Source organism: Cupressus sempervirens, chromosome 10, assembly GCF_028749045.1.
Source record: "Cupressus sempervirens isolate cs-2001-9-10 chromosome 10, ASM2874904v1, whole genome shotgun sequence".
Lineage (NCBI taxonomy): Eukaryota > Viridiplantae > Streptophyta > Pinopsida > Cupressales > Cupressaceae > Cupressus > Cupressus sempervirens.
The window spans coordinates 707,730,477-707,744,398 of NC_143127.1; positions in this window are offsets into that span (position 1 = coordinate 707,730,477).

Genomic DNA, 13,922 nt, shown 5'->3' on the forward strand with positions numbered 1-13,922 from the left:
TTACTTGCAGTGACAGGCACAGCATCACGGAGCCTCGAATGCACAGCCTGACTACCAATGCCACCTCCAATGTCGGCCTCATACGCGGAAACATCAGTGTAAGAGATGGTTGATCTACCCACAACACCATAAGGCGGAGTAATAGTCGTCCCAGTAGGAACAACCGCAGATGGGCTGCCAAAACCAACCCCAAAGGCAAGGGCAGGATACAACAGAGTTTGAATCCCTTTTGCATCATGTTACGAATTAACAATTAATCTTGTATTAAATTAGATCTACATTAGGAGGTCAATCTTGGTTTTCATCCTTCATCTGTGCATAAGGTAGTGAATTTATTTCCCCCCTATAGATTTAGGTGAACCCGATATCCTACATCCATTCTTATTGGAGTTAGATTTTTCTATCTTGTGGAGTTAGATTGCTTTCTCTCTTCTTTGTGCATCTCGATCTACTCTTGTTTACATTAGTTGCATTTCGATCTTCTTAGCTAGAGCTCTTTCATGGATTTTGCAGTGTTGAGTATGTACCTTTCATGCTTTATTGTTGAAATTGGATCTTGCATACGTTTCAATGACGAATTGTTTAGTTTGAGCTACTCCTTTGTGCATCTAGATCTACTCTTGTTTGCATTAGTAGCATTTCAATCTTCTTAGCTAGATCTTGTTTTCGTGGATTTTGCAACACTGAGTATGTATTTTTCATGCTTTATTGTTCAAATTGGATCATGCATACTTTTAAATGGCAAAATATTTAGTTGGATCTACTCTATTTATGCTTTTGTTTATATCATGTTGCAAAATTCTTTACAACATTCTTCAAGCATCATTCATTTTTCTTGGTTAAAGGTGATCCTATATATTCTTTCAACCCTCCCACTTTTATGAAATTCTCTTTTATGGTATGCTTTATTGATGGAGATGTTCCTTTCATTGATAATGTCACTCTTTGGGATGAACCTCTTGATGATAATGTTTATTATCTCCCTCATGAAAAAGATAACATGATAATGGATATCTTTTCTTTTTATGATATACTTGATGTTTCTTCTCCTAACACATATCCTCTTAGTGATATTCTAGAGCAAGAAAAAGGCATTATAAATTCTTTCCTCAATGTGACCTTGCCTTATTTGATGATCCTAGTAGAGGGGAACCATTCATAATCCACAATCTCTCTCCTAAGGATTCCTTGGGAAAAGAGGATAATGACAATCTCCTTAATATTCTCCCTTCTAGTGATAAGTTTATGGAGACACAAGATCTTAATCAAGTTAACATTGCTCAACCTATTCTCACTCTGAAGGGATGTTCTTCATCAAGTAAATGTCTTCTCGCCCTTAAGAGTTGTCCTCAAATAACTATTATGGGAAATTCTAGTGATCTTGTGGATTATCATGTGGTGTTTCACACCTATCGTATAAGGAATAATCTTCAACCGACAACTTCTCTCCCACCTTGTCAACCCATTCTTCCTCCTCCACCTTGTCTTTCTCAAACTCTTGGGATGTAGTATGATTTTGCTATCAAAATTATGTAATACCCCCACCAAGATTTCTCTTTGGGAACTTCTTCAAATTTCTCCTACATATCATGAAGCCTTGAAAAGCACTTTAACCACTGTTTCCATTCCACCTCCTAATCAAGATAACATCAATTCCTTTTTACAATGCACAAATTCTACCGCTATGCCACCTCTAATTCTATTTACACATGATGATTTGCCTCTTAAAGAGATACAAGATCATTACGACTCTTATGATAGCTGTCTATTAATAAAAATGCCATATGTTGGACATTGAGTGATAATGGATCTAGTTTTAATATCTATAGAATCATTGTGTTAAAGGCTATAAATGTTTATACTACATCTATACAGCCTGATAACATTCTTATTTGAGGGTTTGATAACATTGTGAAGAGAACTTTGGGTATTATAATACTGCCTGTTAAAGTGGATCAAATGATATTGGATACTCTTATGCATGTTATCCCTACACCCCTCAAGTATAACCTTCTCTTAAGAAGACCTTGGTTGCATTCTATGTGTGTTCTTCCTTCTAATCTTCATCATATGGTTAAGTTCATTTAGAACAATATTATGTATACCCTTCATGTTGATGATTTGCCTAACCCTTGTTTAAATGTAGAATTCACTTAGGTTTCCCCTCCTACACAAGTAGTGAAGGAAATTGGAACTAAATATGAATGTACAAAGATAGAAGCATTTTTCCTTCTCTCTATCTAAAGCTGATTGGGGTACATTATATTTTAATCCAACTTTTATTGGAGAATACAGAGTTAATGACCTTTCATTCATAAAATCTCAACCAAATCCTCTTTCTAATAACTTTGTTGCTACTTCCACTCATGATAGATCTCTTAGACCTATTGATATGCCTCCTTGTTATGGATTCACTAAGAATAGCTTTAGTAAACAACAACACATCATATGCTCTTAGGCAAGGCGGGGGGCGTAAGTATTATTTCAACACCATTGTCGATCATACATTAGGATGTGTGAAACAAAGTAGTGAATCTTATTCCTTTTCCACATCTTCTCCTCTATTATCTAACATATCTTCTTCTATTAATCAAGCATTCATTTTGCCTAAACTTCTTCATGCTAAGGTGATTACTAGACCTAAACATAGAGAGAAACATAGACCACAATTTATGAATCTTCATGTTTGCATGTATTGTCATTATCATGATCACTCTACTAATGATTGCTAATTCAACAACTCATACATATTGAGGTTATTCACATATCTCCTTATGATGAGTTGTACTTCAATCTCATTTCTTTAAATAACATTTATGTCCCTATTATGTTTCTCTTGGCCATGCAATATTGGTAGCCTATTTCTTGGGGGCTTGTTGGCATACATGGTTCACTTTGTGAGTAGCATAATATGTCCTATCTTCCCTTTCTTTCTATACTTGGGAGCAAGGGAACCTTAAACCATCTTTCTCATTCTCCCAAGGATCCACTATTCCTTTGGTTGTGTGTTATTTGTTTATCATGCAACATTCAATCTTATATCATTTGCAATTGGATTTCTATGGTAGATAGATCACTTACCTTGAAACCTTATAATAGTGTGTTATCCCTTGCAAGAGTCTACTTTTTCACTTCTTGCATGGTGTCTCGTTGCACTCTCCCCTTCTATTTCTCAGAAGACCAATGACCTCTTTGGTTTGGACTAGGTGTTCCTTGTGGATACTATCTTTATGTTGAAATTGCTTTATCCTTCATGACTCCCTTAGGATTTTAAAATAAATAGTTCTTCTTCCATCTTAAGGGTGGATATACAAGGTCCCCTTATTTTCATTTTTTTTAAATTTATTTCAAGCATAACATATAGAGTACAATAGCATAACAAAATTTGCTAGGGTTAGCTACTCTCCTTTTTTACATGTCTTGGATTAGTTGACTAGCATGATAAACACACTTGGTAAACCATTTGACCTATCATAGCACATTCTCAAACCATTCTTATAGTATAGGAGTACTATATCATAAGGGTGTAAAGTTGCCGCAAGGTGTGAAATTTGTGGGATTCACTGTCGTGCACACAAACTTATTGGACCATTTGATCCTACCTTTTTCAAATTCAACATGCTAAGTCTCATGCATGAGTAACGTATTTTTGTGTGATTCATAGTGGGATGTACACTTCTCATTGGGTGAATTAATCAATGCCTCATCTTTCTTTTCTTTCATCTATTAATGATTTCTCTCTTATTATGATCTTGTAGTTAACAAAGACTCAAATCCCTTGGGGGCTTGATAGATTCTTTGTCTCTTTTATTGTGATAAGATTACCTCATGCCTTGTTCTCTACTTTACCAAGAGTTTGGGTTGAGCCCATACTCACTTTCTCTACTTTACCAAGAGTTTGGGTTGAGCCCATACTCTCGCTAAAGTGGGGGATAAATGTATTGTCTTAAATTGGAAGCGCTTCAGTTTAATGATCATTTAGCACCTATGTAGCAAGATTTAATATTAGATTTATATTTAATTTGCCTTCTCCCATTTCTTCAAATCTCTTTTCATTCCTCCTACACTGAATTAGGGTAGAACCTAATACATCTTCCTTGATATTCCTATTTCACAACACAAAGCTTGAGGTAGGACTTATCCACTTGGGTCCTCCTTTTCCTTCCTTTAATGACTCGGAATCTCTTTTTCACATTGAAATTGGGCTTTCTTTAGATCTGCACTCAATTTCTCAAAATTAGGACCTGTTTTGGAATCTTGAGGGACTTCTAGAGATTTCTAGACCTCATAATAAAGGACATATTGTAGCCCTTATGATGCAACGTGTCCTAGCTTGGGACCTATTTTTAGGTCGACTTCTTGGGCCCTATGTTGGGGTTGATCGAGGGCATTAATTTTGTGTACTAGCGGCCATTGGGAGAAAGTTTATTTCAAACCATTTAGAAACCCATACATTTTCCTCTTTTACATCCATGAAAGCAACCAAGCATTACGTCATTCACATGCAGAAGCACTCAAGCATGCAAATATTGAAGCCATCTTCAAATACATTCAAGGACATCTCTTGCATTCAAGGTGTCTTCAAGGAGCTTGAAGGAATTCATTTGGGGGCTTCATCATCTCTTCCATGCTCATGTAACAACCTTTCAAGATCTAGCTTCCTTTATTGGTGATAATGGAGCTCATCATCAAGGAAGGGCTTCTATATTAATCCTCTTTCTACTTTCATCCTTCATTTACATTCACATTCTCTTGATTCATTCAATTGAGAAAGAGCTCGTAATATTCAATTTGAGAAATCCTAGTATTGTAAGATGAATTTGTGCATTTACTTTATATTTCCACCATTTCAATTATTTTAGTTTCAAGGTTAATTCCTAAAGCAAAGTTTGACCAAGGAAGATCCCCCATAAAGAAAATTGAACCATTGTTTCTTGCAAGTTGTAGATTTTGGAAGGAAAAATAGAGCACATATTCAAATACCCTTTTTGTAGAACTTCATAGTTTCATAAATTGTTTCATGTTTGGACAATGAAAAGTAGCGACGTTATGACTCTGCCAGATCAACCCTACTTCTCCATTTCAACCCTAAGTTGGAGTCGAACAATTTTTGGGATTTGTAGATCTCTATATTTCATGACTACACTTTGAATTTTGACAATTTCAAAGATTGTCTAAGAGCCCCTTTACAAGTTCGTATTTAGTAAGGTGAGTCTTCTTTCCTTCTCTATTTCAATACAGATTTCCATTTCTCTATATTCATCTTTTATATGGCATAGCTACCTATATAAAACCCTCTCTTTGTGGAGGTGAGTGAGAAGTAATTCCAAGCAATTCATCCTTTTGCATTTGGTTACAAAGTGACATTTGATCTTGTGTTAAATCAGACATATATTAGGAGGTGAATCTTGATTTTTACCCTTTATGTGTGCCTACATTGCCTAGTGTGAGCATCATTCAGAAGTTCCTATAACTCTCACATTCTACATGAATTAATATTTGGTATATATAGCAATGTCACTAAGACCTTTTCCAGGTCTTTATACCAAATGAGATAGATCATTAGTGCTAGTATGCAAATATTATCAACAATTGACTTTAAGGCTAGTTGGGTTCACTATAGGAGAGTACAATATGCTTTCTTTGGGCATTTCATGTGTTTAGTTGATCAAACATTTGTTAAAAGGATAAAGTTTGATAAAAAAATGTGGGGGGGGGAAGTAAATGAATATAGATGTCTCTTTCTTCAATTTCTAACCTTCAAATGTATGAGAGTTAGTGCACTTGTGCACATTAGCTAGGCCAACATAAGTCAACAATTAACATTTCTTCTCATAAGCCATTGTAGATCAGAACATATTCCTTAATAACTTTGGTAGGAGTTAAGGCTGTATAAATATAGCTAAAAGAGATCAAATTAAAAAGTTTGAGGTGAGGAAGATTTTGATTATAGGGGGATCAAAGATAAAATTAAAAGGTCTTGTACACATGTTCATTGCCTTGAAAACATTACAAAAAACTATTTGAAATAATATTTTAGAAGGCTATTGCACGGGTTGCAATTGTTATGTCTCAAGCATGTTCTTCAAATCTATCCTCGTGCCCAAGTTCAATTAGTCCTAAGAGGAAGAAATGTGAATTGTCTTCTATCATGTTTGACTTTTAGCGACTTAAGAAATCTAAACCAAAAGTTTCTAAGAAAGCCAACACAACTTGAAGGTTGTGTATGGACAAAAATCAAGAAGATATATTCTAAGGTTGAAGAACCTCTCATTGATAAGTCATTGAAAGAGATGCAAATGTGTAATTACAATTTACAAGAGTGTAGCTAGGGAAGTAGACTTCTATTGGGCTTAAGATTGATGCTCGAGATTTTGTAGCCATTTCCATTCAAGGTTATGGTGATCTCTAGGCAAAAGCATTGATTTTAAAGATTTAAGAACTTCTGAAAGTGTGGAGCCCTTTGCTTCATATGTTTCTGAAGAACCTATAAAGAAAGAAGACAAGGTAGGAGAAAAGACCAAAGCTATCGACTCTTGGTTGGATTAGATGATGGTACAAGGAACCAAAGTGGTGAAGAAAGCACTCTAAGTGATAGCATATGCAAGGACAACGGCCTCTAAATTAAGTGAAGTTCTTAGAACTTTTAATAAGAACTTGGATCTAGTTGAGAAAGATCTAAAAGTCTGGAATACATTTTCATATTTTGAATTGGAAATGTGCAAGAATGGAGTAATACCTTCTCTTGATAAATATGTTGCATAGAAGGAGTTGTTAATAAATATAGGTTAGGTCATTGAGGGTTTGGCTACAAACTCAAAAGTTTCTATTGAAACTTCTTGGGAATCCAAAAGGTTGTCAAAATCCCAAGAGATGTGGAATTGTTAGATACAAGAAAAAAAAATCAAGAAATTTGGAAAATTTGGAAAATTTGAAAAATCCTATAAGATGGAAAAAAAAAGTTGAAAAGTTTGGAAATTTGGAAATATCCCAAAACTAGGAAATTTGGAAAAATATAAAAAAAATCTCTGCTAGTGGAAAATTTTGAGAATCCAAAACATTGTAAAAATTTTGAAAAGTAAAAAATTGTGAAATCCAAACAAGCAAAGAACTGAAGACTTCAAAAAATAAAATAAAGATCTTGGAGGATAAAGAAATCATAAAAATCTAAAGTGTAGAAAATTGTGAAATCCAAAACAAGCAAAATTTGGAAAAAAAAAAATCTTGTAAAAAATAAAAGTCTTAAAATTTTGGAAAAGAGGTGAAATGGATGAAAATTAGTCAAAAAGCAAAAAGTTGGAGCAAATTCGTAAATAATGAAAAAAGTTGAATTTTAAAGAAAAAAATCTTTTTTTCAAATCAAAATGGCTTTTCTTTTCATGAAGAGCACAAAGATTTTTGGATGTACATGAAAAATTAAATATTAATTTTATGAATATTTAATTTGACTTTTTGTGAAAATAATCCAAAAAAGTTGACAAAATTGAAAGAAAAAGGATTTTTACATTAAAATAATAAAAGTGATTAAGTACTAAATTTTAATCAAACCATTTCATTCATTCTCTCTCACACAAAGTTGAAAAATGGATTAAGAGCAAGAGAGAAATTTAGTGAGTTTATGAGAGATTTCTAAAGAAAATTTTGGAGAGAGAGAGGGGGGGAGGGAGGGAGAGAGAGAGATTCTCTTGGAATCTAAAAAGATAGTGAACTTCATCAGGAAGATCTTTTTCAATAAGTTGTGGAAAATTACATGTTTATTGAGAATAGTGTGAAATGTGAATTCCAAGGAGAAAAGATTGGAAATTCTAACAAAGTTCCAAAATCTTTGTCTTTAGGACAAAGTATTCCTACCTTTTATGCTTTTTCCATATGAACATTTTCTGTTTAGCTTAAAAGAAGAATGGCAAAACCCTGAGCAAGAAGAGAGACAAGAGGGAAAATGATAAAGAATTAAAAGAGAGGATTTTACCTCGAATCTAAAATCGGGTCAAAGTGGGCAAAAATTGGAGATACAAGGCTTGGTTGCCTCGATTTGAAAGAGTTCAATCGAAGAATGTTTGGATACAACCATCATCCTACACATCCGACCACCACAATCATGAGAAGTGGAAAGCTTGTTCCCTCCTTCCTTTCAGCATCCAAAGGTGATCGTGGAATGTACCAAACATTATAGTAGAACAATCAAGGATCTAGATAGAAATATTCTTGCAGATTTTTCTCTAGCACCCATATCTGAGGCATTTGGGATTCCTTCAAACCCAAGGATGGTGACAAAAACATGAAAGAAGGAACTCAGGCCTACAATGTTGGAATTCAGTTCTATGAAGAAATAATTAACAATAAATGTTTGAAAAAGAATAGATCGCATCATTCTAAGGTTCCTAAGAAAATAGTATGGTTTGACTTGTAGCGAGAGTATAGCAACATGATCATGATGCTTGCATTTTTTGGCCTCATTCTTATAAATTTGAATCTCGGATGTGGTATTTCATTGAGCAGGTGGCAGGAGAAGGTGATAGGATAGATTGGGGTTGGATTCGTAAGTGATAACCTGAATGAACAATTGATGAATCTTGAGCACACAAAAAAAATTTACATGAGCTCTTATGTCATCTATATGATAGCAGATATGATAAATTATGAACTAAGATGCAAAGGATCGATTTGTAGTGGAACCCAACATCTAAAATTCTATGAATGCTATCAACAGTTGTATTTGTATTTAAGCGATGACTGTGTAAGGGTTAGTGTTATCTTTGTCATGTGCACAGTCAGGACCCTGGAAAAGAGATTGCGTATGTGATTATTAGTTGTCGCAATGAAGTTTGTGGAGGATTATGGCACTTGGTTCATTCAGTTTCCCACCTTTCATACATCTCTGAGTTCAAGCATTTCTCATTGAGCCATACAAACTTCTAAGATACCCAATGGATAAGATGGTCTTATTAGAGCTTTCTTGGCAACTGACAATCTATGACAAGATTTAGAAAGGGAAGAAGTTTGGATTGCATATCCCAATTTCCATTCGAGAAAGCAAAATTGTGGCATGCCCATGTCTTAAGGCAGTAAAGAGATCATCGGATGAACTCCACTTCTTCCATCTTCCACTTTATCCAAAAAGGTCTATTTTGGTCCCTATAACAAGATCACATCAGTAGTGGGATCAAAGTGCCAACACAAAGTTCACCTTGAGGATTTTTTGGCAAATGTTGTGGATAAGCACAAAACTAGAAAAAGAATGCATTCAAGATTGTCCTTGAGCATTGCAAGAGTATGCAACATATTCCAACTTTTTGGTCAAATGGAGAAGGATCTAAATGTGATGCAAAAAGGATTCAATCCAAAAATGATAGTTCATCCATATGATTGGAAAAAGAAAGAGGTCATAGATCTGGACTCTTTCAAAGCCAGTCTTAGATTTAACAAACTTGTGAATTGAGTGTAAACTCACTAAAAAATTTGTGTGAGCAAATGGATTTACATATGGATTAATTTTCCACCGACCGAAAATATTTGAAGAGTATTCAAGAAAGAGAAACTACATTAGAAGGTGTAGAAAGTAGGAAAGGGAAAGAGTTAGCTCAAGAAAAGCATCCTAGGAGTGAGAGAAATATCCAAGAGCCTCAACAAAAGAAGCATAAATATGGAAGTGTTCCCTTTTATTTGAGTCACACTCCTAGTGTTTAGGAGAAAGAAACGTTTGAAAGGCAAGAAGTAGAGACGAGCATAAGGAGAATTGAGCGAGAAGAAAAAAATTCTAGGCTAGTACATGATAGACTAATATAAATTCCTTCAAAATTTTCGTGTAAGGGAGAGGAAGAAATCAAGATAGAGCTATGGAGGAGTGAGAAGTGATTGAGTTTGAGGCTAGTTTAAAAGAGAAACAAGCTCCTACAACAATGATACAAATTCCAACTATTGAAATTGTAGCTCCTGAAGTGACAATGGATAGTCTAGGAGGTGAAGAGAATATCAAAATTCAAATAGTCCAAAGGAAAGAACAATTGGTGATCTTGGGAGACCAAAGTATACCCATTCCAGAATGCTTAAAGCAACAAATTTAAAAGAGTCAACAAAATGAGGTTGATCTAGCAGTTGAATTGTAAGAAATTTTGGGCAAAGAATCCAATCCAAAGAACAAGGGAAAGCAAAAAGAGATTTGGGGTCTAGGATTTTGTAGATTGCAACTTCTATAGTTGGCAAGGGTAAGGATCAAATCACTCCAGATGAGTACCACGTCACATAAATCAGTGTTGGCCATTCTTTCTAAGAGAGAATTGTAGAAGAATTTGATGACTCTACTTAGGCTTTGAAAGATAGACTGAAGAAGATGGAAGAAGGATACTAGAAACAGAAAAGAGAAATCAAAGCCTTGTGTTAGTACATCAACAACTTGCCTCGTCTAATAAGAGAGGAAGGGCCATCATTTGTCCATCTGACGAGTGTTTTAGTTAAAGTAGTAGATGATATTGACAGGATTAAGCAGACTACTCAAGGTGTGAAGGTTTGGGTTGAAAGAATTCAAGAAGAAGCCTTCAAACATACGAAAGAACTGGTGCAAGTGCATACTAGGGCATTAGTTATACTCTTCAAGATCAATCACATGGAGGAATCATTGCAAGATGAGCATATTTACAAAGATGAAATAATTTCCGATATTCAAAATTTGAAGTAGACCCCAAAGAATGCATTGATCTATGGTAGACTTATCAGTGAAGGGGGTGTCTATGATTTCCTTTAATGGTACAGTGTAGTAATCATAGCTAAGGAAATGTTTGAGAGCTTCACCAAGGAATCCACTTGATGGAAAAGGTTTATTGATAACATCAAGCAGGATATATCCAATACAGTCGCATCCTTGTTGTCACAGAGATTAGTAGAGGATGAAATGACAACAAATAATTTGAAAGTCAATTAAGTGGAGTTCTTTCAGGTGAATGCTTTTGAAAGAGATAATTATGAGAACTTCTCCATCTTCTCAAATACCATGCACACCACTCAAGATTTGCTACCGGATTGGGAGGAAAGATTTGGAAAGATAAAAAGCATAGCTGTAGTTCTGGAATTGAAGCAAGAATCAACACCAAGTATTAGAACACAAGAATGAGAGATAGTGTTGGATTGATTCAATGCCTTCACATGGGTGAATCAAGGATAGATGCATTTAATACATAATAGGTGTTCTTAGTGGTAATTTATTGCACCCCACTCCCTTCCCAAACGAGCATGCATGGTGGACATTTATTTCCCGCTATAGTAGTAGATTCCTTATTGCATTAATATAGATTCATTTTATTTGCCCTAACCTTAAAATTAGGGTTGATGTGGCACGATATGAGTCATCGATTATTGTGATCATTCAATCCATCTTTTGTAATCGAGGACCTATATAAAGGCCTCACTTCTCATTTTAAAGGAGGATTTTCTGAGATTGTTGCTAAGAGCTACTAAGATAATAGAGATTTCATTGAAGCTTGGTGAATACTTGATTTATCTTGGTTCTTACTTGTTCTTTTAAATTTCCTCATTTAGATTAAATTTAGTTTAGTTAAAGTGTTGTGATTGTAATGGAGAATATGATGGTGTATTGATGAATTTCTTTGGTTCATACTTTGACATTTTAGTGATTTAAATTGCTGTGCAAATTTATCCTGAACCTCTTTCATGTATACATTTAACTTTTGTCATTCATATATGGGTAAGTGCACAAAGATGAGTCTCAATTCTACGGAAGTCTGTAGATTGAGATCATGCTCATGTTATTCTAGAAACGGGCACCCGTATTAGGCTCAGGTGCCAAATCCGAATTTAAAAAAATGGGCAGTTGTTTTTTAAAAAATTGGTATCCATTTTTTATTTTCAAAAATGGGTGCTCGTTTTTGAAAAAATAAAAAATTGAATTTTTTTAAATGGTTGTTTTTTAACAATCAAGAACCTATTTTTTATTTTTTTAAACGGGTGCCCATTTTTTAAAAATTCAATTTTTTTATTATTTTGGAATTTAAAATGCAGTTTAAACGTTGAAAATACTTTTCCAAAATGGGTGCCTGTTTCTTACAACATGGGGCAGGATTCTTTTTCTCTCACCTCAAACTTCAGTTCAGGATAGGCTTGGTGAGACCAAGTCTATGCCTTGACCTCTCAAGATATGGCTAAGGCATTGAACTAACAAATTCATGCCATGCCATAATTTTTAGAGGGTCTTTCTGATCAGATTTTTTACGAAACAAAAACTCATTAGAGTTCTTATTCTCTTAATTTCATAAATATAAATTTTATAGTGTTATGATTTTATTTACTATTTTTGCATTATTTTTTAATCAAGTGTGGTAGCTAAATGTAAAATAGCGAGGTTCACTAAACTTTAATAAGTTTTTATTTTATGTTTTTTCTTAAATTAATTTATATGTCATCAATCTACATACTATTACTTTGAAGTTAAAAAAATGAATTTTTGAAAAAAGTGAGATTTTGATCAAATTATGGTGTCTATAGACAAGAGGTTTTAAAATTTACCTTTATAGACATTAAAAATTAATAATAATAAAATTATTCAATTAAAAATTAAGGAAAAATATTTTCATCAATCTTTGGTGTGTAAGGTAACTTTCTTTACAAAGATATACAAAAATTTATTTATTTGTGTCAAATTATGGTGTATGTACACAAGTGTGGTATGGTCCTCAAATAGACATTTTGAAAAAGTGGTTTTTAAAGATCCATACCAAAAACAAAATCTATCATATGGGTACACAAATAAATTACATATTCGGAAGTAGACTTTGAACACTACAATCTTTGTTCTGAAGTTATTTTATATTCAATCTCTAAATGCCTTAAATGTTGACATAAATTGACAAGAAAATTCAAAAAAGGGAAAAAACACTTCCACTTTTTGCTCGAAAGTGAGACCCAACTTCTTGCACTTGCCCATACATTTTTCTTTGTGATGGTGTATGTAGTGGTATGAAAATCTTTGGCATAACCCTTGAAGATTGCACTAGTTTACGCATAGTTGTAGTGTAACTTGGCGTAGCGGAGCTCAGTAAATTAAGGAATTCATCCACCAGAATACCATCTATTGTCATCACTTCTCTTAGGGGAACACTTTTTTGTGTTATAAGAGAGTTATTTCTATAAATCAAATCCTTAGAATAGAATTCATAAACCCCATCCCATTTCATTTTCGCATATTTTGTGAAAACCCAAAAAGTACTCCATTACAAAACCTTTAGATAGCTCCCACATCCAATATGGCTTGAAATGAATTTGAGTAAATATATGTAAGGCCCCATGTGTTCATCGGCTAATCACCTCAACCATTGAGCTTTTCCACAGTCAAGACATGACATTGAAGGAACCTTGGAGTGATCGTATGATCTTCTAGCAATCTTAGCATACATGAGACTTTATTCAAGAGAGGATAGGATTTTTTGTTATTTTGTTCTACTATTTGGTGGGTCATAAAACATGCATCAACAATTTCTTTTCACCAAGAGGAAACTTCTTTGGACCAGTAGGTCATACATTTTTGCAAGATAAAGGTTCTATGTAAGGCTCTTCCCATCATTCCCTTCTTCCTGAAATAGAGTTTCTTCTAAAAAAATTCATTCTTTTTCGAAGTTGTCTTTTTCAATTTTCATTATGCAACACAAAACCTCCAACTTATATTGCATACAAAATAGTTTGTCAATGAGTAGGAAATTATCTTTGGACTTCAACCTCACAGATCTTTTTTGTTGGTAATCCTCCTCAATTATATAAGCATCAACTTCATCCTCACTTTCTTTAGCATCCTCCTCTTTAGCCTCAACTTCATCCTCATTTGCTTTTGCATCCTCCTCTTCAACAAAATCCAAATTTTCAAGAAATTCATCAATGATAAAATCAACATTTATCACCTTCTTCATACGTGCCTACTC